This window comes from Saccopteryx bilineata, chromosome 1, assembly GCF_036850765.1.
Source record: "Saccopteryx bilineata isolate mSacBil1 chromosome 1, mSacBil1_pri_phased_curated, whole genome shotgun sequence".
Lineage (NCBI taxonomy): Eukaryota > Metazoa > Chordata > Mammalia > Chiroptera > Emballonuridae > Saccopteryx > Saccopteryx bilineata.
In genome coordinates, this window is record NC_089490.1 from 292,654,127 (window position 1) to 292,671,511 (window position 17,385).

Here is a 17,385-nt window from a genome sequence, read left to right on the forward strand (position 1 = left end):
GGCCAGTTGTGAGGCTAGGTAAATAAAGGAATGGCCCACCATTTTTTGGCTCCACCATTTCTCTACCATGTGTCTAAATCTAATGGAAACCTGCACCTGCATGCCATGACGGTGGCCGCAACTACTGGCCATACAGGAGGGTAAAGAGAGTTTTCTGTTTTATGACATGCTTTCCTCATAATATTATTAAAATAAAATTTTTACAAATCAGAATTCATGTTTTATTATTTCTTACATCATTATTTAAAATGACATTAGATGTTGGAGAGAAGCCAAAACACCAAGTGACTTTCTGTTCCCATCCTGAGAACGTGAAGGTCAAGACCAAGCATACATGACTGAAGGCAGTCGCGTCCAGGGAAGGCCCCAAGGATGCAGATGCTTGGCCCTGCTGGAGCTTTCTGCAGGTCAGGAATCAGACAGCAAATGGTGTGGTGTTATGTCTCAGAAAGGGCAAAAGAAATCTAACCAGTTTTGTGAAACTAAATAATAAAATTGTACACTGTATTCTGCTTGTTAGTTTCTCACGTATAATGTCATGTTTCTGCTTAATAAATTGGATAGCTGATCTGTCCAAGGCACCTTAATCCTGGAGAGATTGGGGTCCTCCACTTGCGGTATTGTTGCTGCTTCATTTCTTTGCGGCTCCTCTTCATGAAACCCTGAATACTAACAACAATTAACTATGTCTAAATTTGTTCTCTTCACCATATTGTTATTGGTGATACTAGAAAAGCCAATGTTCTTTTTAATTAAATAAAGAAAATAAAATCTCTATACACATTGCATTTTGTCTGATTTATTTCTATTGGCCATTATTTAAAGAGTACCTCATTATTACTTAGCAATTTATGTTTCTTATTATGACATTGAATATGGTCTGTGTGAATGCCCAAGTGTACTTGAAAAGAACTTGTTTTTGAGAATATTCTATAATATCTTTAAGGTAAAGTGGTAGACAATGTTACCTAAGTTTAGTAGAGTCTACTGATTTTCTTTACCTTTCATCTATTAACTACTGAAAAAGGAACAGAGATAATGGAACACAGAAGGTTATAAACAAGCAGACCTTGCTAAGTTCTCCCTCATCAACTATACCTAGCTAATATTCTTCGTAGTTATCTCTGATGATAGCTTTCTTTATGGAATGGGATCCTTATTTAAATTATTTGATACAGTTAAGGAGGAGGTAAAAGAAAAAAATTTCTGAGTCTTCTGTGTCTTAAAAATAATCAGCTTAAAATAATCATCATGCCAGGAAGACACATTTTAGGGGGACATATTTTGTTGTACAATCTGTATTAAAATTTACCTGGACTATTTTCTGATGACTCTTTACCATATGGAATTGGACTAATTATTACTACTTTCATAATATAGCAACGTGATACTGGGCCATTTTTTTTTATTCTTTTTGTAAAAGCCCCCTTTGAACAGATTTATAGTTTTATACTGAAAGTGAATTTATTTTCACAGATGCAAGAGTTCTGCTACTGTTCTTGACAGTGAATATAGATGACTCTCATCTAACTTACTAACCAAATGCAAGCTTGCTTATATGTCATAGATGACACTACTATTCAAAGATGAAAGCAGGGGAGTTGGCTGCATACTAAGTGATGAGGTACATAAGCCACTTACCAAGAAAGATATTTACATTTGAAACACATTAAATAGATTTTACTTCAGAAGCCATCAATTGGGTATAGAGTAATTCAGTTTGGGGAGCATTACTTCTGAAACTGTTATTTTTTTCCAAACATTAATCTTTGACACTGTGTTATTATTTAAACAGCCAAAAGTGGGTTATTATAGTTTCACAAAGAGTTCTTGAAAATTGGGGAAAAAAAAGAAACTAATTATAATTCTACACCAAGGTGTTATGAATAACCTTAGTTTTAAAGTATCTAAAATGTAAAATCAATATGATAATCAATTACTCTGTTATACTCTAATGAAGTGCTAATTTAAGTATCTGTTAAGGTTTGTAGAATATCTCTGGTCATATAAATTATCTTATATCTTTGTACAAAAACAATAACATAATATGTAAACGGTGAAAAGCAATAAACTCTTTTTTTCCCTACAAATCTCTAGGTTATCTAGTTGGTTCTTAATTAGTACAGGCTTGCTTATCTCACCTGGACATGTACTATTAGTTGATGGGCTGGCTGGTCTAAGCTGGTGTTTCTGAGGCTGAGACTTGGCTGTTTATGTGGACTCTGAAACTCTAGAAGGCTAACAAAGACTTGACCTCATGGCGAAATGAGGGGGAGGAGGTATTAAGGTCTCATTATTGTAACATAAAAATATTGAAGTGTCTAGGACAGAACATAATTGATCCAATTTTGGATTTATTTTAATGGAAGGTAAATAGGATCTATTCGTTATGTGGAAGTGAGATGTGTGAGAAAAATAAAGTTAAATTCCAAGTTTTGGCTTGAGCAAATGAGTAGTGTTGCCATTTACTGACTGGGGGTGAGTGGGAGAGGAGCTGGTTTGGTGATGAGAGGAAATGGCAAAAGGAATATTTCTATTTAACATGTGTTCAGTTGAAAGTGCATTGTAGACATATGGGTAGAGATCCCAGTTAGCTAGATATCATTATATGAGTCAGGAAATCAGACAAGGTCTGACTTGGAGAAATTTATATGGAAATTTTTAGTGGATATGCATATTAAATAGGAACTAAAAGTTTAACAATTTCAGTATTTTGGTTCAAATGATTTAGATTTATAAAATCAGAAATTTATGAAAACTCATACATAAAAAAGGTGTCACTATAGATTATTATCATCAGATTTTTAGAGAACAAAAGTACTATATGCTACAAATTAGAAGATGGATGGCAAATATATATATGGCTCTATGTTAAATTAACACAAAAATTATTTTTATGATTGAATTAAATTGGAATGGATCTATGTAAATGTATTATACAGAATGTATACTGATTGGCCCTAGCCGGTTGGCTCAGCGGTAGAGCGTCGGCCTAGCGTGCGGAGGACCCGGGTTCGATTCCTGGCCAGGGCACACAGGAGAAGCGCCCATTTGCTTCTCCACCCCTCCGCCGCGCTTTCCTCCCTGTCTCTCTCTTCCCCTCCCACAGCCAAGGCTCCATTGGAGCAAAGATGGCCCAGGCGCTGGGGATGGCTCTGTGGCCTCTGCCTCAGGCGCTAGAGTGGCTCTGGTCGCAACATGGCGACGCCCCGGAGGGGCAGAGCATCGCCCCTTGGTGGGCAGAGCGTCGCCCCTGGTGGGCGTGCCGGGTGGATCCCGGTCGGGCGCATGCGGGAGTCTGTCTGACTGTCTCTCCCTGTTTCCAGCTTCAGAAAAATGAAAAAAAAAAAAAAAAGAATGTATACTGATTGAATCTTTGAAATATATATAGAATCTTCACAAAAAGCAGAGATTGGAGTTAATGTCAGACTAACCGTACCACTATTCTAGAACTAATAGAGTCATCACAAATAACATAATATTTAAAATGATCATACATAAATAACATTAAACATTCTCCTGTGGCTACTAAAAATAAGACTTTGGATCATACTGACCTCCATCAGCAAAGAAACTTTGCCTTTCTCATAGGCAGTGTGAGAAAAAAATATGGAATAGATTCAGTTGAACATATTTTCTAACTCTAATAAAACAACTTAGAGCATGTTAACTGAAACTTTCTGAATATCAATTTATGTATGCACATCTTATAACATTGGACAGAACAATACTGTTAAACCTGCTAGATTTTTTTTAAGTGTAAGTAACTTATATATTTTATTCCTCTAAATATTATCACAAAAACACTCAGAAAAGAAAATGCATATGAAAAAAACATGAGTTTCTGTCAAGTTAGAATGAGACTGCAGCAATGTCTTGGAGACAACTAGGTTGACAATAATCAACACAGGTGTTGGGCCAACTCACGGATTGATTTAGACTGCTTTTGAAATTAGACTGTAAGGCACATTTCTTTTGTTTTGTAAAAATGAGGGAAAATACTAACTATATTAAACAGTAAAAGAAAATCTTCAAAAAAGTTTTCTGCAACTTTATCCAAAATGATATAGAGAGACCTGACTCACTAGATGTGTGAAGGTAACTCTAAATCAGTGAAAGATATAATCAAGTAACCATTTCTAGGTAACTGCAGCTGCAAAGACACAATTATCTTTTCCATCATATTTTTGTAAGTAAATATAATCACCATCAGTGGGAAGTGAAAAACATTTTGCAGGAGGAGGTGAACTGAATATAAAAAAACAGATGGTCATAATTTGTACTGATTTATTGCCATCATATAGATAGTCTAGAATGAAGCATGACAAAATTTGATCAGGTACCCTTGAAGTCTCAGAATTTTTTTTATCATTTTGATTATTGTTCATGATCTCCTTCATGGAAAAGAAATAAATACATATATTCATATAAATAAATACATATATACATATAAATCCTTATAATACTGTTATATTTATTAGAATTGGTATTGTTTGGGAGTTGATGTCAACAAAATAAAGTATTCTTAATAAACAAAATTAGCCCTAGCTAGTATGTTCAGTGGTAGGGCATTGACCTGTGTGTGGATGTCCTGGGTTCAATTTCTGGTCAGGACACACAGGAGAAGTGCCATCTGCTTCTCCACCTCTCCCTCTTTTTCTTCTCTCTCTCTCTCTTACTATCTCTCTTTCTCTTTTGCAGCCCTCACTCAATTTGTTCAAGCGCATCAGGCCCTGGGCACTGAGAATGGCTCCATGAAACCTCCTGCTCAGGTGGTAAAAAGAGCTCAGTTGCGAGCATAGCTCCAGGTGGACAGAACATCCACCCTAGGCAGGGTTGCCAGGTGGATCTCAGTCGGGACACATGTGGGAGACTGCCTCTGTAGCTTTCCTACTCTCACTTGAAAAAAGAAGAAAATATAAATAAAAATAAATGAAATTAAATTTTTATTGTTGAAAGTATTTTCAAAGGATATGATAACAAACAAACACCCAATGTAAACATAAATGATAGTAAGCCTGACCTGTGGTGGCACAGTGGATAAGCATCAACCTGGAATGCAGAGGTCGCTGGTTCTATACCCTGGGCTTGCCTGGTCAAGACACATAGGAGAAGCAACTACTACTATGAGTTGATGTCTCCTGCTGCACCTATTTTCTCTGTATCTCTTCTTTCTTAAAAAATGAAACAAAACCCATAAATGATGGTAAATATACAGTGTGATCGTAAAATCATGGTGAACTTTTGACTGGTCACAAGAAAGCAACAAAAGACGATAGAAATGTGAAATCTGCACCAAATAAAAGAAAAACCCTCCCAGTTTCTGTAGGATGATGTGGCAACATGTGCGCATGCGCAGATGATGACGTAACACTGTGTATACAGCAGAGCAGCCCATGGCCATGCCAGTTGAGATGTGGACCATACAGAGGAAAGTTCAGTGTGTTCTGTGATTTTCTAAATTCGAATTCGTGACCAAAGTGCAACGTGAATATCGGCGCATTTATAACGAAGCACCACCACATAGGAATAACATTACTTGGTGAGATAAGCAGTTGAAGGAAACCGGCAGTTTGGTGGAGAAACCCCGTTCTGGTAGGCCATCAGTCAGTGACAAGTCTGTAGAAAAAATCTGTGCATGAGCCCACATCAAACTGCATTGAATAGGTTGAAACTGGGAGAGTTGAGTTTTCCTTTTATTTGGTGCAGATTTCACATTTCTATCGTCTTTTGTTGCTTTCCTGTGACCGGTCAAAAGTGCACCATAACTTTATAGACACACTGTATATTATATATACATATGTTATATAAAATTTTTCATCTATCTTTACATAACCGGAGAGGAATGTATCAGAAATTTGGAGGTGGCGTTAATGATGTGGATAATATTATTTGTATATTCTGAAAAGAAAAAAAAATGAAATAATGTAAAAATCTCAAGACAAGTAAAATGTTCCATTGTCTAACTTTCACTAAAAGTTTTCTTCTAAAATTACTTAATGAAAATGTTATTGTGTTGGTTTTCACCAAAAATATATAATATGTTAAGTTAAAGGTGACAGACTGCTTATACTAATAAATTATTATTAATGTATAAAGAGCTACCTCTTGAAATAGTATTGCATTAGTGCCCTGGTCAGCAAATAGGGGCTCTCAAGCCACATGTGGCTCTTTGGCCCCTTGAGTGCGGCTCTTCTACAAAATACCACATGCGTGAGCGACCTCAAAAAGGAATGTACCTACCTATATAGTTTAAGTTTAAAAAAATTGGCTCTCAAAAGAAATTTCAATCGTTGTACTATTGATATTTGGCTCTGTTGACTAATGAGTACATAGATTTGCAATATTAGGTTTTCCTTGCAAATTGATGACTCAACAAAATTCTGGTGTCTTTCTCATACTTCTACAAAAAACAATAATAATAATAATGACTGGACCTGATTTAGCTTAAGAGATTTTCCAGAATGTTTTCTATTTAATATTGCTTTCTGTGATAGATTGAAGTCTAAAACTTTTTTGTTATTTAATGTTCATTAATGTTGATTGAAACCTTATCTCATATAAGCACACATTTGTAACACTGAATCATGTTGAAGAACTCTTTGCAACACATGGTCTTACATGTTCTCATTGAATGAAATAACTAATTCTTACTAAAACTTTTAAAGAAGGATTAATTACAAAAAAAAAGTAGAAACTTTAAAGTATGTGAAACAGCTGAAACACCAGTTTCTCTCCAGAAAGACAATCAAAGTAACAGAGACTGTGTTGGTTCAGAAATACTTAACTAATCATTCCATTTTTTATCCAGCTACACATAAGGGACAGACCAAAGCAGGGAACCAGAAAGACTAAGTAATATCTAAACTTAAGCCTTTCTTACTAGGGTTGGATAAAGTTGTTGGTTGCACAACTAATGTGAATGCATTGCAGGGGTCCCCAAACTACGGCCGGAGGGCTGCATGCGGCCCCCTGAGGCCATTTATACGGCCCGCGCCGCACTTCTGGAAGAAGCACCTCTTTCATTGGTGGTCATTGAAAGAAGCACATTGACCATCTCATTAGCCAAAAGCAAACCTATAGTTCCCATTGAAATACTGGTCAGTTTGTTGATTTAAATTTACTTGTTCTTTATTTTAAATATTGTATTTGTTCCCGTTTTGTTTTTTTACTTTAAAATAAGATATGTGCAGTGTGCATAGGGATTTGTTCATAGTTTTTTTTATAGTCCGGCCCTCCAATGGTCTGAGGGACAGTGAACTGGCCCCCTGTGTAAAAAGTTTGGGGACCCCTGCATTAAGGAGAAAAGAAATTAGTTTTAAGATAATCATCAATGATAACACTTTTGGATATTCTAAAGTGTGGTTATGGGAAAAATAAATATGCATTATTCTATATTTCCTTTAATTTATAATATATTTTTAATTAAGTAATGATCTTATGTATAGCCAAGATATATGCCTACACAAAACACACATGCACATGCATTCCTACACAATGTAGACATCTGTTGTCTACCTACATTTCTGCTTTTTAATTTCCTATAAGCAATTCAAACATGTCATGTTCCAAAGAACCTTATTTTCTGTATTGCTTGTCTTTTTATCTATCCCTTATCTTGGAGAAAGGCATAAACACCTACTCAGTTGTAAGAATCATCGTACTTATAGTTGCCTGACCTTCTTAGATGTTATGAGCTAACTTATGACCCCTCAAAAATTTTTTATGTTGAAGCACTTTCCCCCAGTTTCCAAGAGTGTGAATTTATTTGGAGATAAGTCCTTTCTTTAAAAAAGTGATTGTGTAAAAATGAAACCCTTTAGGTGGGCCCAAATCCAATCTAAATTTTGTCTTTATAAGATGAGGAAATTTGGACACACAGAGAGATACCAGGGTTGTGTGCACACAGAGGAAGTCATGGGAGGACATTACAAAAAGACAGGCATCTGCAAGCCAAGGAGAGAGGCCTCAAGAGAAACCAAACCTGCCACTACCTTGGCCTTAGGCTTCTAGCCTCCAAGACTATGCGAAAGCAAATTTCTGTTTTTTTAGTTCACCCAGTCTGGATCATATTTGTTATTGCAGTCTGAGCAAGCTAATACAATAAGTTACTCTTGAGTTTGACAGCAAGTCAGGTTAAAACAACTGCCTCATCTTTTAAATGGAACCTTTTTATAAGTGCCACAGTCACTATCTCATTACATCTTCATCTCACTGGACATCTGGGTTACAAATATAATTTACTGGCTTTCATGCCTCTACTCTCAACCACAATTTATGACATTACTATGAGTTATTTATCTATGGTATGTGTTTCCTCATTCATTCATAATTTAAATATTTCAGCGGCTCCTATCTATTAAGACTAAATGTCTTAGCACAATAGGACTCCTCCCACTTATTGTCAGTCATGTGGAACATCTAGCCTTGAACTTAAGTTTCAATATAATCAGATTATACAAATCATTTGAGACATTTATTAAAAACAGAATTCCCATACCCCTTCTCTGGAGATTCTGGTTCATTAACTTTGGATTGTGTCTTGGGAATCTGTATTATTAACAAATCTCCCTGGTGATTCTCATTTGCAACCAAGTTGATAAGCAATAAAGTAATATATTCTTATAGACCTTTCCCAAGACATGTACTTCACTGAGACTTATGTTACTTTACATTTTTTTATATTTAAATAGTCCTTGCTAAGGAGTACATGTTTTCTTATTTCAAACCCAAGAGAGCTTAGTACAATTACTTAGATATTACACAAACATGCATATCATGGCAGAAGCAAAACAGCATTAAAATTGCTAAACAGTATAGTTGATATGTAAGTATTCTCTTATAATTTGATTTGAAGGGATGTGGTCAGTAAAAATCAGTTAGCAAGAACACTATATAAAGGTAAGAAAAGAGACGGGGTATTCCTGGGAAGAATCTATTACAATAGCAGAGTTTCTCAAGGATTTGAATGTATCAGACTGTAAAATGCAAGTAATGCTTTCTCCAGTTGAAATGAAAATATGGCCAAAATAAATCTGAGTGTCTGTCTGTGTCTGTGTGTGTGGGCATGCACATGCATGCCCCTCATAGAAACTTGGAACTGAGATGGTTCTCTCATTCTAGAAAGTAAAACTGGTTACATTCTACATAGACTTCTTCCACAGTTATTATTTTGTAAAGCTTGTTTTAAATTTATTGGTAAAAAGTAAATTGTCATTTAAGAGAGTGTTTGTAAATTTAGTTTAACTTTAAAAAATTCAATGAAAGCCTTGGCCAGGTGGCTCAATGGACATAGCATTATTCCAGCACATTTAGGTTGTGAGTTCTGTCTCTGGTCAGGGCACAGACAAGAAGCAACTAAATGGAACAACAACTAAGTGAAACGAGTTGCTGCTTTTCTCTCTCTCTTCCTCTCTCTCTCCCTTCCTCTCTATCTCTCAAATCAATGATAAAAATGTTTAAGTCAATAAAAAGAGCATAGTATAGGCAAGGTTTCTCTCCTATACATTATCCTCATTTCACAGTGGAAAAAAAATGGTTAGCACTTGCCTTCTCATATTGTCTTGACATGTTATTCTCATTAATGTTAGAAATGTGTAAAAAATGATATTAATTTCTAAGAAGTGTCTAGGAATCCAAATTTGTTATTCAGGAAAGTTTACTGGCATATATATCTTCACAATTACAGTAAATAGTAAGAGAAATATAAAATATGTTTGCAGTGTGGCACTTGTATTATGTTCCAATGGTTTGTCGTGAGGACACATCTCAGCCTGGGCTACAGAATAAGGCATGTGGAGTTGTAGATGCAGCTACCTGCTACCTCTACTGGTCTGAGAAGTAGACTGGAACTGAATCAGCATCCTGGAACCTAGAGTCTGAAGGTCAGAGATTAGAGGCTGGATATTACCCAGTTCATTTCAAGCCAATCTGTGGACCATAGAGTGATTGATAACATTCTACTGGCTTTCAGCCACTAAATTTAGAGCTCTAAATTTTGCCACAGCTTTTGTTGTGTAAATTATTCACTAATATACTTCTATACGTATGAATATGTGTAGCTTTTTTTTATCTGATGCTTAGTTTAGTTTATTTAGACTTTACTTGGTATAATTTTTTTCCAATAAGGATGGTAGTAAATGTATTGGCCAGAAAGATTATTTACAAACCATGCTCAATTGAACTAGGAAAATCCTTTGGAAAAAAATAATCTGTTGAATATTGAGAAAATGTAAATTATAAACACAGGTATGTGTTTGTGTTTATATATGTGGAATTATATAAAAATATACATATATTTTATTTACTTATTTTTATTATTTTTTATTTTTTTAATAGAGAAAGGAAGGGAGACAGAGAAAGAGGAAGAAATAGCTATTGCTATTTGTTATTCCACTTATTCATGATGTCATTGTTTGATTCTTTCTTTTTTTTAATAAATTTTTATTAATGTTAATGGGATGACATTAATAATTCAGGGTACATATATTCAAAGAAAACATGTCTAGGTTATCTTCTCATTAAATTATGTTGCATACCCCTCGCCCAGAGTCAGATTGTCCTCTGTCAACCTCTATCTAGTTTTCTCTGTGCCCCTCCCCCTCCCCCTAAATCTCTCCCTCCCTCCCTCCTGCGTCCTCCCTCCCCCCACCCCTGGTAACCACCACACTCTTGTCCATGTCTCTTAGTCTCGTTTTTATGTTCCACCAATGTATGGAATCGTGTAGTTCTTGTTTTTTTCTGATTTACTTATTTCACTCCGTATAATGTTATCAAGATCCCACCATTTTGCTATAAATGATCTAATGTCATCATTTCTTATGGCTGAGTAGTATTCCATAGTGTATATGTGCCACATCTTCTTTATCCAATCTTCTATTGAAGGGCTTTTTGGTTGTTTCCAGGTCTTGGCCACTGTGAACAGTGCTGCTATGAACATGGGGCTACATGTGTCTTTACGTATCAATGATTCTGAGGTTTTGGGGTATATACCCAGTAGAGGGATTGCTGGGTCATAAGGTAGTTCTATTTGCAGTTTTTTGAGGAACCACCATACTTTCCTCCATAGTGGTTGTACTACTTTACATTCCCACCAAGAGTGTATGAGGGTTCCTTTTTCTCCACAGCCTCTCCAACCTTTGTTATTACCCGTCTTGTTGATAATTGCTAATCTAACAGGGGTGAGGTGGTATCTCATTGTAGTTTTGATTTGCATTTCTCTAATAACTAATGAAGCTGAGCATATTTTCATATATCTGTTGGCCATTTGTATTTCTTCCTGGGAGAAGTGTCTGTTCATGTCCTCTTCCCATTTTTTTATTGGATTGTTTGTTTGTTTGTTGTTCAGTTTTATGAGTTATTTGTAAATTTTGGATATTAGGCCATATCTGAGCTGTCGTTTGAAAATATCAGTTCCCATTTAGTTGGCTGTCTGTTTATTTTGATATCAGTTTCTCTTGCTGAGCAAAAACTTTTAATTCTGATGTAGTCCCATTCATTTATGTTTGCCTTCACTTCTCTTGCCATTGGAGTCAAGTTCATAAAATGTTCTTTAAAACCCAGATCCATGAGTTTAGTACCTATGTCTTCTTCTATGTAATTTATTGTTTCAGATCTTATAGTTAGGTCTTTGATCCATTTTGAATTAATTTTAGTACACGGGGACAGGCTGTAGTCGAGTTTCATTCTTTTGCATGTGGCTTTCCAGTTTTCCCAACACCATTTGTTGAAGAGGCTTTCTTTTCTCCATTGTGTGTGGTTGGCCCTTTTATCAAAGATTATTTGACCATATATATGTGGTTTTATTTCTGGGCTTTCTATTCTGTTCCATTGGTCTGAGTGTCTATTTTTCTGCCAATACCATGCAGTTTTGATTATTGTGGCCCTATAATATAGTTTAAAGTCAGGTATTGTAATGCCCCCAGCTTCATTCTTTTTCCTTAGGATTGCTTTGGCTATTCGGGGTTTTTTATAGTTCCATATAAATCTGATGATTTTTTATTCCATTTCTTTAAAAAATGTCATAGGAATTTTGATGGGAATTGCATTAAATTTATATATTACTTTGGGTAATATGGCCATTTTAATTATATTTATTCTTCCTATCCAAGAACAAGGAATATTTTTCCATCTCATTGTATCTTTTTCTATTTCTCTTAGCAATGCCTTGTAGTTTTCTTTATATAGGTCCTTTAAATTCTTTGTTATGTTTATTCCTAGGTACTTTATTTTTTTTGTTGCAATCGTGAAGGGTATTATTTTTTTGAGTTCGTTTTCTAATATTTCATTGTTGGCATATAGAAAGGCTATTGACTTCTGTATGTTAATTTTGTATCCTGTGACCTTACTGTATTGGTTTATTGTTTCTAGTAATCTTTTTGTGGAGTCTTTTGGGTTTTCGATGTATAAGATCATATCATCAGCAAAAAGTGATACCTTTACTTCTTCTTTTCCGATATGGATGCCTTTTATTTCTTTGTCTTGTCTGATTGCTCTGGCCAGAACTTCTAGCACCACGTTAAATAAGAGAGGAGAGAGTGGACAACCCTGTCGTGTTCCTGATTTAAGGTGGAAAGTCCTCAGTTTTACGCCATTTAATATGATGTTGGCTGATGGTTTATCATATATGGCCTTTATTATGTTGAGATATTTTCCTTCTATACCCATTTTGTTGAGAGTCTTAAACATAAAATTGTGTTGTATTTTATCAAAAGCCTTTTCTGCATCTATTGATAAGATCATGTGGTTTTTGTTCTTTGTTTTGTTGATATGGTGTATTACGTTAACTGTTTTACATATGTTGAACCATCCTTGAGATTCTGGGATGAATCCCACTTGATCATGATGTATTATTTTTTTAATATGTTGTTGTATTCGATTTGCCAGTATTTTGTTTAGTATTTTAGCATCTGTATTCATTAGAGATATTGGTCTGTAGTTTTCTTTTTTTGTGCCATCCTTGCCAGGTTTTGGTATGACGGTTATGTTGGCCTCATAAAATGTGTTTGGAAGTATTGCTTCTTCTTCAATTTTTTGGAAGACTTTGAGTAGAATAGGAACCAAGTCTTCTTTGAATGTTTGATAGAATTCACTAGTATAACCGTCTGGGCCTGGACTTTTATTTTTAGGGAGGTTTTTAATAGTTTTTTCTATTTCCTCCCTGCTGATTGGTCTGTTTAGGCTTTCTGCTTCTTCATGACTCAGTCTAGGAAGGTTGTATTGTTCTAGGAATTTATCCATTTCTTCTAGATTGTTGTATTTGGTGGCATATAGTTTTTCATAGTATTCTACAATAATTCTTTGTATATCTATGAAGTCTGTGGTGATCTCTCCTCTTTCATTTTGGATTTTATTTATTTGAGTCCTGTGTCTTTTTTCCTTGGTGAGTCTTGCCAAGGGTTTGTTGGTTTTGTTGATCTTTTCAAAGAACCAGCTCCTTGTTTTATTGATTTTTTCTATAGTTTTTCTGTTCTCTATTTTGTTTATTTTTGCTCTGATTTTTATTATCTCCTTTCTTCGATTGTTTTTGGGTTGTCTTTGTTCTTCTTTTTCTAGTTCCTTAAGGTGTGAAGTTAAGTGGTTTACTTCGGCTCTCTCTTGTTTGTTCATATAGGCCTGAAGTGATATGAACTTTCCTCTTATTACTGCTTTTGCTGCATCCCAGAGATTCTGATATGTCGTATTTTCATTTTCATTAGTCTGTATATATCTTTTGATCTCTGCACTTATTTCTTCTTTGACCCATTCATTTTTTAGAAGTATGTTGTTTAGTTTCCACAATTTTGTGGGTTTTTCCCCCTCTTTTTTACAGTTGAATTCTAGTTTCAAGGCTTTATGATCAGAGAATATGCTTGGCACAATTTCCATTTTTTTAAATTTGCTGATATTGTCTTTGTGGCCCAACATATGGTCAATTCTTGAGAATGTTCCATGTACACTAGAGAAAAATGTATACTCTGTCACTTTGGGATGAAGTGTCCTGTAGATGTCTATCATATCCAGTTGTTCTAGTATTTCATTTAAGGCCACTATATCTTTATTGATTCTCTGTTTGGATGACCGATCTAGAGCTGTCAGCGGTGTATTGAGGTCTCCAAGTATGATTGTATTTTTGTCAGTTTTTGTTTTAAGGTCAATAAGTAGCTGTCTTATATATTTTGGTGCTCCTTGGTTTGGTGCATATATATTAAGGAGTGTTATGTCTTCTTGATTCAACTTCCCCTTAATCATTATGAAATGACCATTTTTGTCTCTGAGTACTTTTTCTGTCTTGTAGTCAGCATTATTAGATATGAGTATTGCTACACCTGCTTTTTTTTGGGTGTTGTTTACTTGGAGTATTGTTTTCCAGCCTTTCACTTTGAATTTGTTTTTATCCTTGATGCTTAGATGAGTTTCTTGTAGGCAGCATATAGTTGGATTTTCTTTTTTAATCCATTCTGCTACTCTGTGTCTTTTTATTGGTAAGTTTAATCCATTTACATTTAGTGTAATTATTGACACTTGTGGGTTCCCTATTGCCATTTTATAAATTGCTTTCTGTTAGTTTTGTATCTTGTTTGATTCTTCTCTTTTGTTTTTCTATCATTTGTTTTTGTTTGTTTGTATTCCATACTTCTTTCCTCTGTTGCTACCTTTTTTTATGTCAAGTGTTTTTATGGTGGTTTTTTCAAGGGTGGTTACCATTAAGTAATGAAAAGGGTACCTACCATATTCATTGTAGTACCCTTTCTTGTGAGTATTTCTGCGCTTCATCGTCCTTTGCTACTGTTAATCTTCATCCTTTCTCCCCCTTTTTTTTTCTTTTGTTGTCACAGTTTAAGTTTGGTTTTATTGTTTTCTTGGTGGAGCTGTTATTTGTGGTTATGTTTTCTTTTGTTCTTCGTATCTGGTTGGAAAACCCCCTTTAGTAGTTCTTGGAGTGGGGGCTTTCTGATGATAAATTCTCTCATCTTTTCTGTATTTGTGAATATTTTTATATCTCCTTCGTACTTGAAGGATAGCTTTGATGGGTATAGTATTCTTGGCTGAAAGTTCCTCTCTTTCAGGGCTTTAAATATTGGGGTCCACTCTCTTCTAGCTTGTAGAGTTTCTGCTGGGAAATCTGATGATAATCTAATAGGCCTTCCTTTATATGTTGTATTCTTCTTTTCCCTGGCTGCCTTGAGAATTTTTTCTTTGTCATTGGTTTGTGTCATCTTCATTATGATGTGCCTTGGAGTGGGTTTGTTGTGGTTAAGAAAACTTGGTGTTCTGTTTGCTTCTTGAATTTGAGGCTTTAATTCTTTCCACAGGCTTGGGAAGTTCTCATCTATTATTTGTTTGAGTATATTCTCCATTCCATTTTCTTTCTCTTCTCCCTCTGATATACCTATTATTCTTATGTTATTCTTTCTGATGGAGTCAGACAATTCCTGTAGGGCTTTCTCGTTTTGTATTATTTTTGAGTCTCTTTCTTCTTCTCTCTGTTGTGCCTCAAGTTGTTTGTCTTCTATTTCACTGATCCTGTCTTCTATCTGGGCTTTTCTATTAGCTAAGCTTGTTACCTCGTTTTTCAGCTCTTGAATTGAGTTTTTCATTTCTGTTTGATTTGTTTTTATAGTTTCAATTTCCTTGGTAATATATTCTTTGTGATCGTTGAGTTGTTTTCTGATCTCCCTAAATTGCCTTTCTGTGTTTTCTTGTATATCTCTGAGTATTTTTAAGATTTCTATTTTAAATTCTCTGTCATTTGGCTCCAAGGCTTCCAATATGTTAAATCTTTTCTCCATAGATTTTTCCACATCTATTTGTGTTACCTCTCTGTCTTTTGTATCCATAATGTTCGATTTCCTTTTTTTTATTGGCATCTGAAGGTGGTCTTGATGATAGTGTTAATTTGAATTAATAAAAAATAAAAAGGAAAAAAAAGAAAAAATAAAAAAAATAAAAAAAGGAAAACACTCCACAAAAAAAAAGTAATAATTTATTATTTCCCCCTTTTTTCTTTCTTCTCTTCCCCTCCTCTCACCTCCTTAGGGAAATATCGTGATGACCTGTGAATTATATTAGGCTAAATGGAACAAGAACTGCCTATAATGGAGGGCCTGATTTGGGGTGAAGAGTTCAAGGGGCAAAAAAGGGAGTAGGGACCTACTAAATACAAAAAAAAAGGGGGGGGGGAGAAAATCTTAGACAAGCATAAAATGATTTGCTTGTAAGTGATGGTCGACTAAGAGATATAATGAGAGGGATGAGAGGGAAACAGAAAAAAGGAGAGAAAAAACAATAATTAAAAAAGAAAAAAATAAAAATAAAAATAATAAGTAAAAATCTGTTGTATTAAGTGGAGCAAAGACTAAATACAATGGAGACTTTGGGTTGGGAGGAATGCTAGTGAGTTAAAAAGCAATGTAAAAAGTGCCCAAAATGCCACAAATACAAACAAATAAAGGAAAACCAAGAACAAAAGCAGAAGAAGAAAAAAAAGAACAACAACAACAAAAAAACCCCACAAAAACTTGAGTCCCAAATTAAATAATTTGTTTGTCATTGAGGCTTAAATGGGAGGAAAAGTAAAAGGAGAAAAGAAGAAATGAATAGAAAGGAAAAAATAAGAGTAAGAGAGAAACGAAGGAAGAAAAAAAGGAAAGGAAAAAAAAAACAAAAGGGGAGAGAGTGAGAGTTAAGGGTTTTGGAGTGTAACCCTAAAGGAGAGTTAGGATGAAGAAAAGAAATAAAATGTAACACTCATGGGTAGTGTAGTTCACGAAAAGGGTAGCATAAGATGGGCAGAGAGTAAAAGGACCGAGGTGGAAGAAATAGAAATAATAATAAAGGCAATAAGATAGAAGAAAGAAACAACAACAACAAAGAATTAGTGGAACAAGTTATAAAGTCTGTGGATTTTTCTTGATTTTGAGAGGTTAACTTCTTCCTTTTTTCTTTTCTCTCCCTCTTCCTGGTCAGTGACTCTGTACCCCAGGTTCTGCCCCTGTGTCACTCTTAGGTAGGAATTTGCAGTTGATGGGATTCTATGGCAATGTCATATAATTGGCTTTAGTCTTGCTGGTAGTCAAGGCTTGTTGGCGTTTGCAGAGTTCAACAATGAGAGAGTTTGCTTTCCTGGAGTCTCTTTCCTCGTCTCCCCTTCCTGAATTAGCAGCCTGGTGATCCAGCTATGAGGCTGCCACTGCTTCTGTCTGGGGAGTAAGAGGCTCAAAGAGCTGGGAAATCCCCACTCTATCCTCACTCAGCACAAGGCTCTGGGTAAGGCTCTGGCAGTCAGAGCCTCCAGCGTAATCAGGTGGGGCTGGGAGTCACTTGTTGTCAAGGTGACTGTTCAGCGCCTATCATTCAGTTGGACCACTCAACCCAGGCTTTCCACACTTGGTAGCCTGTTTAGGC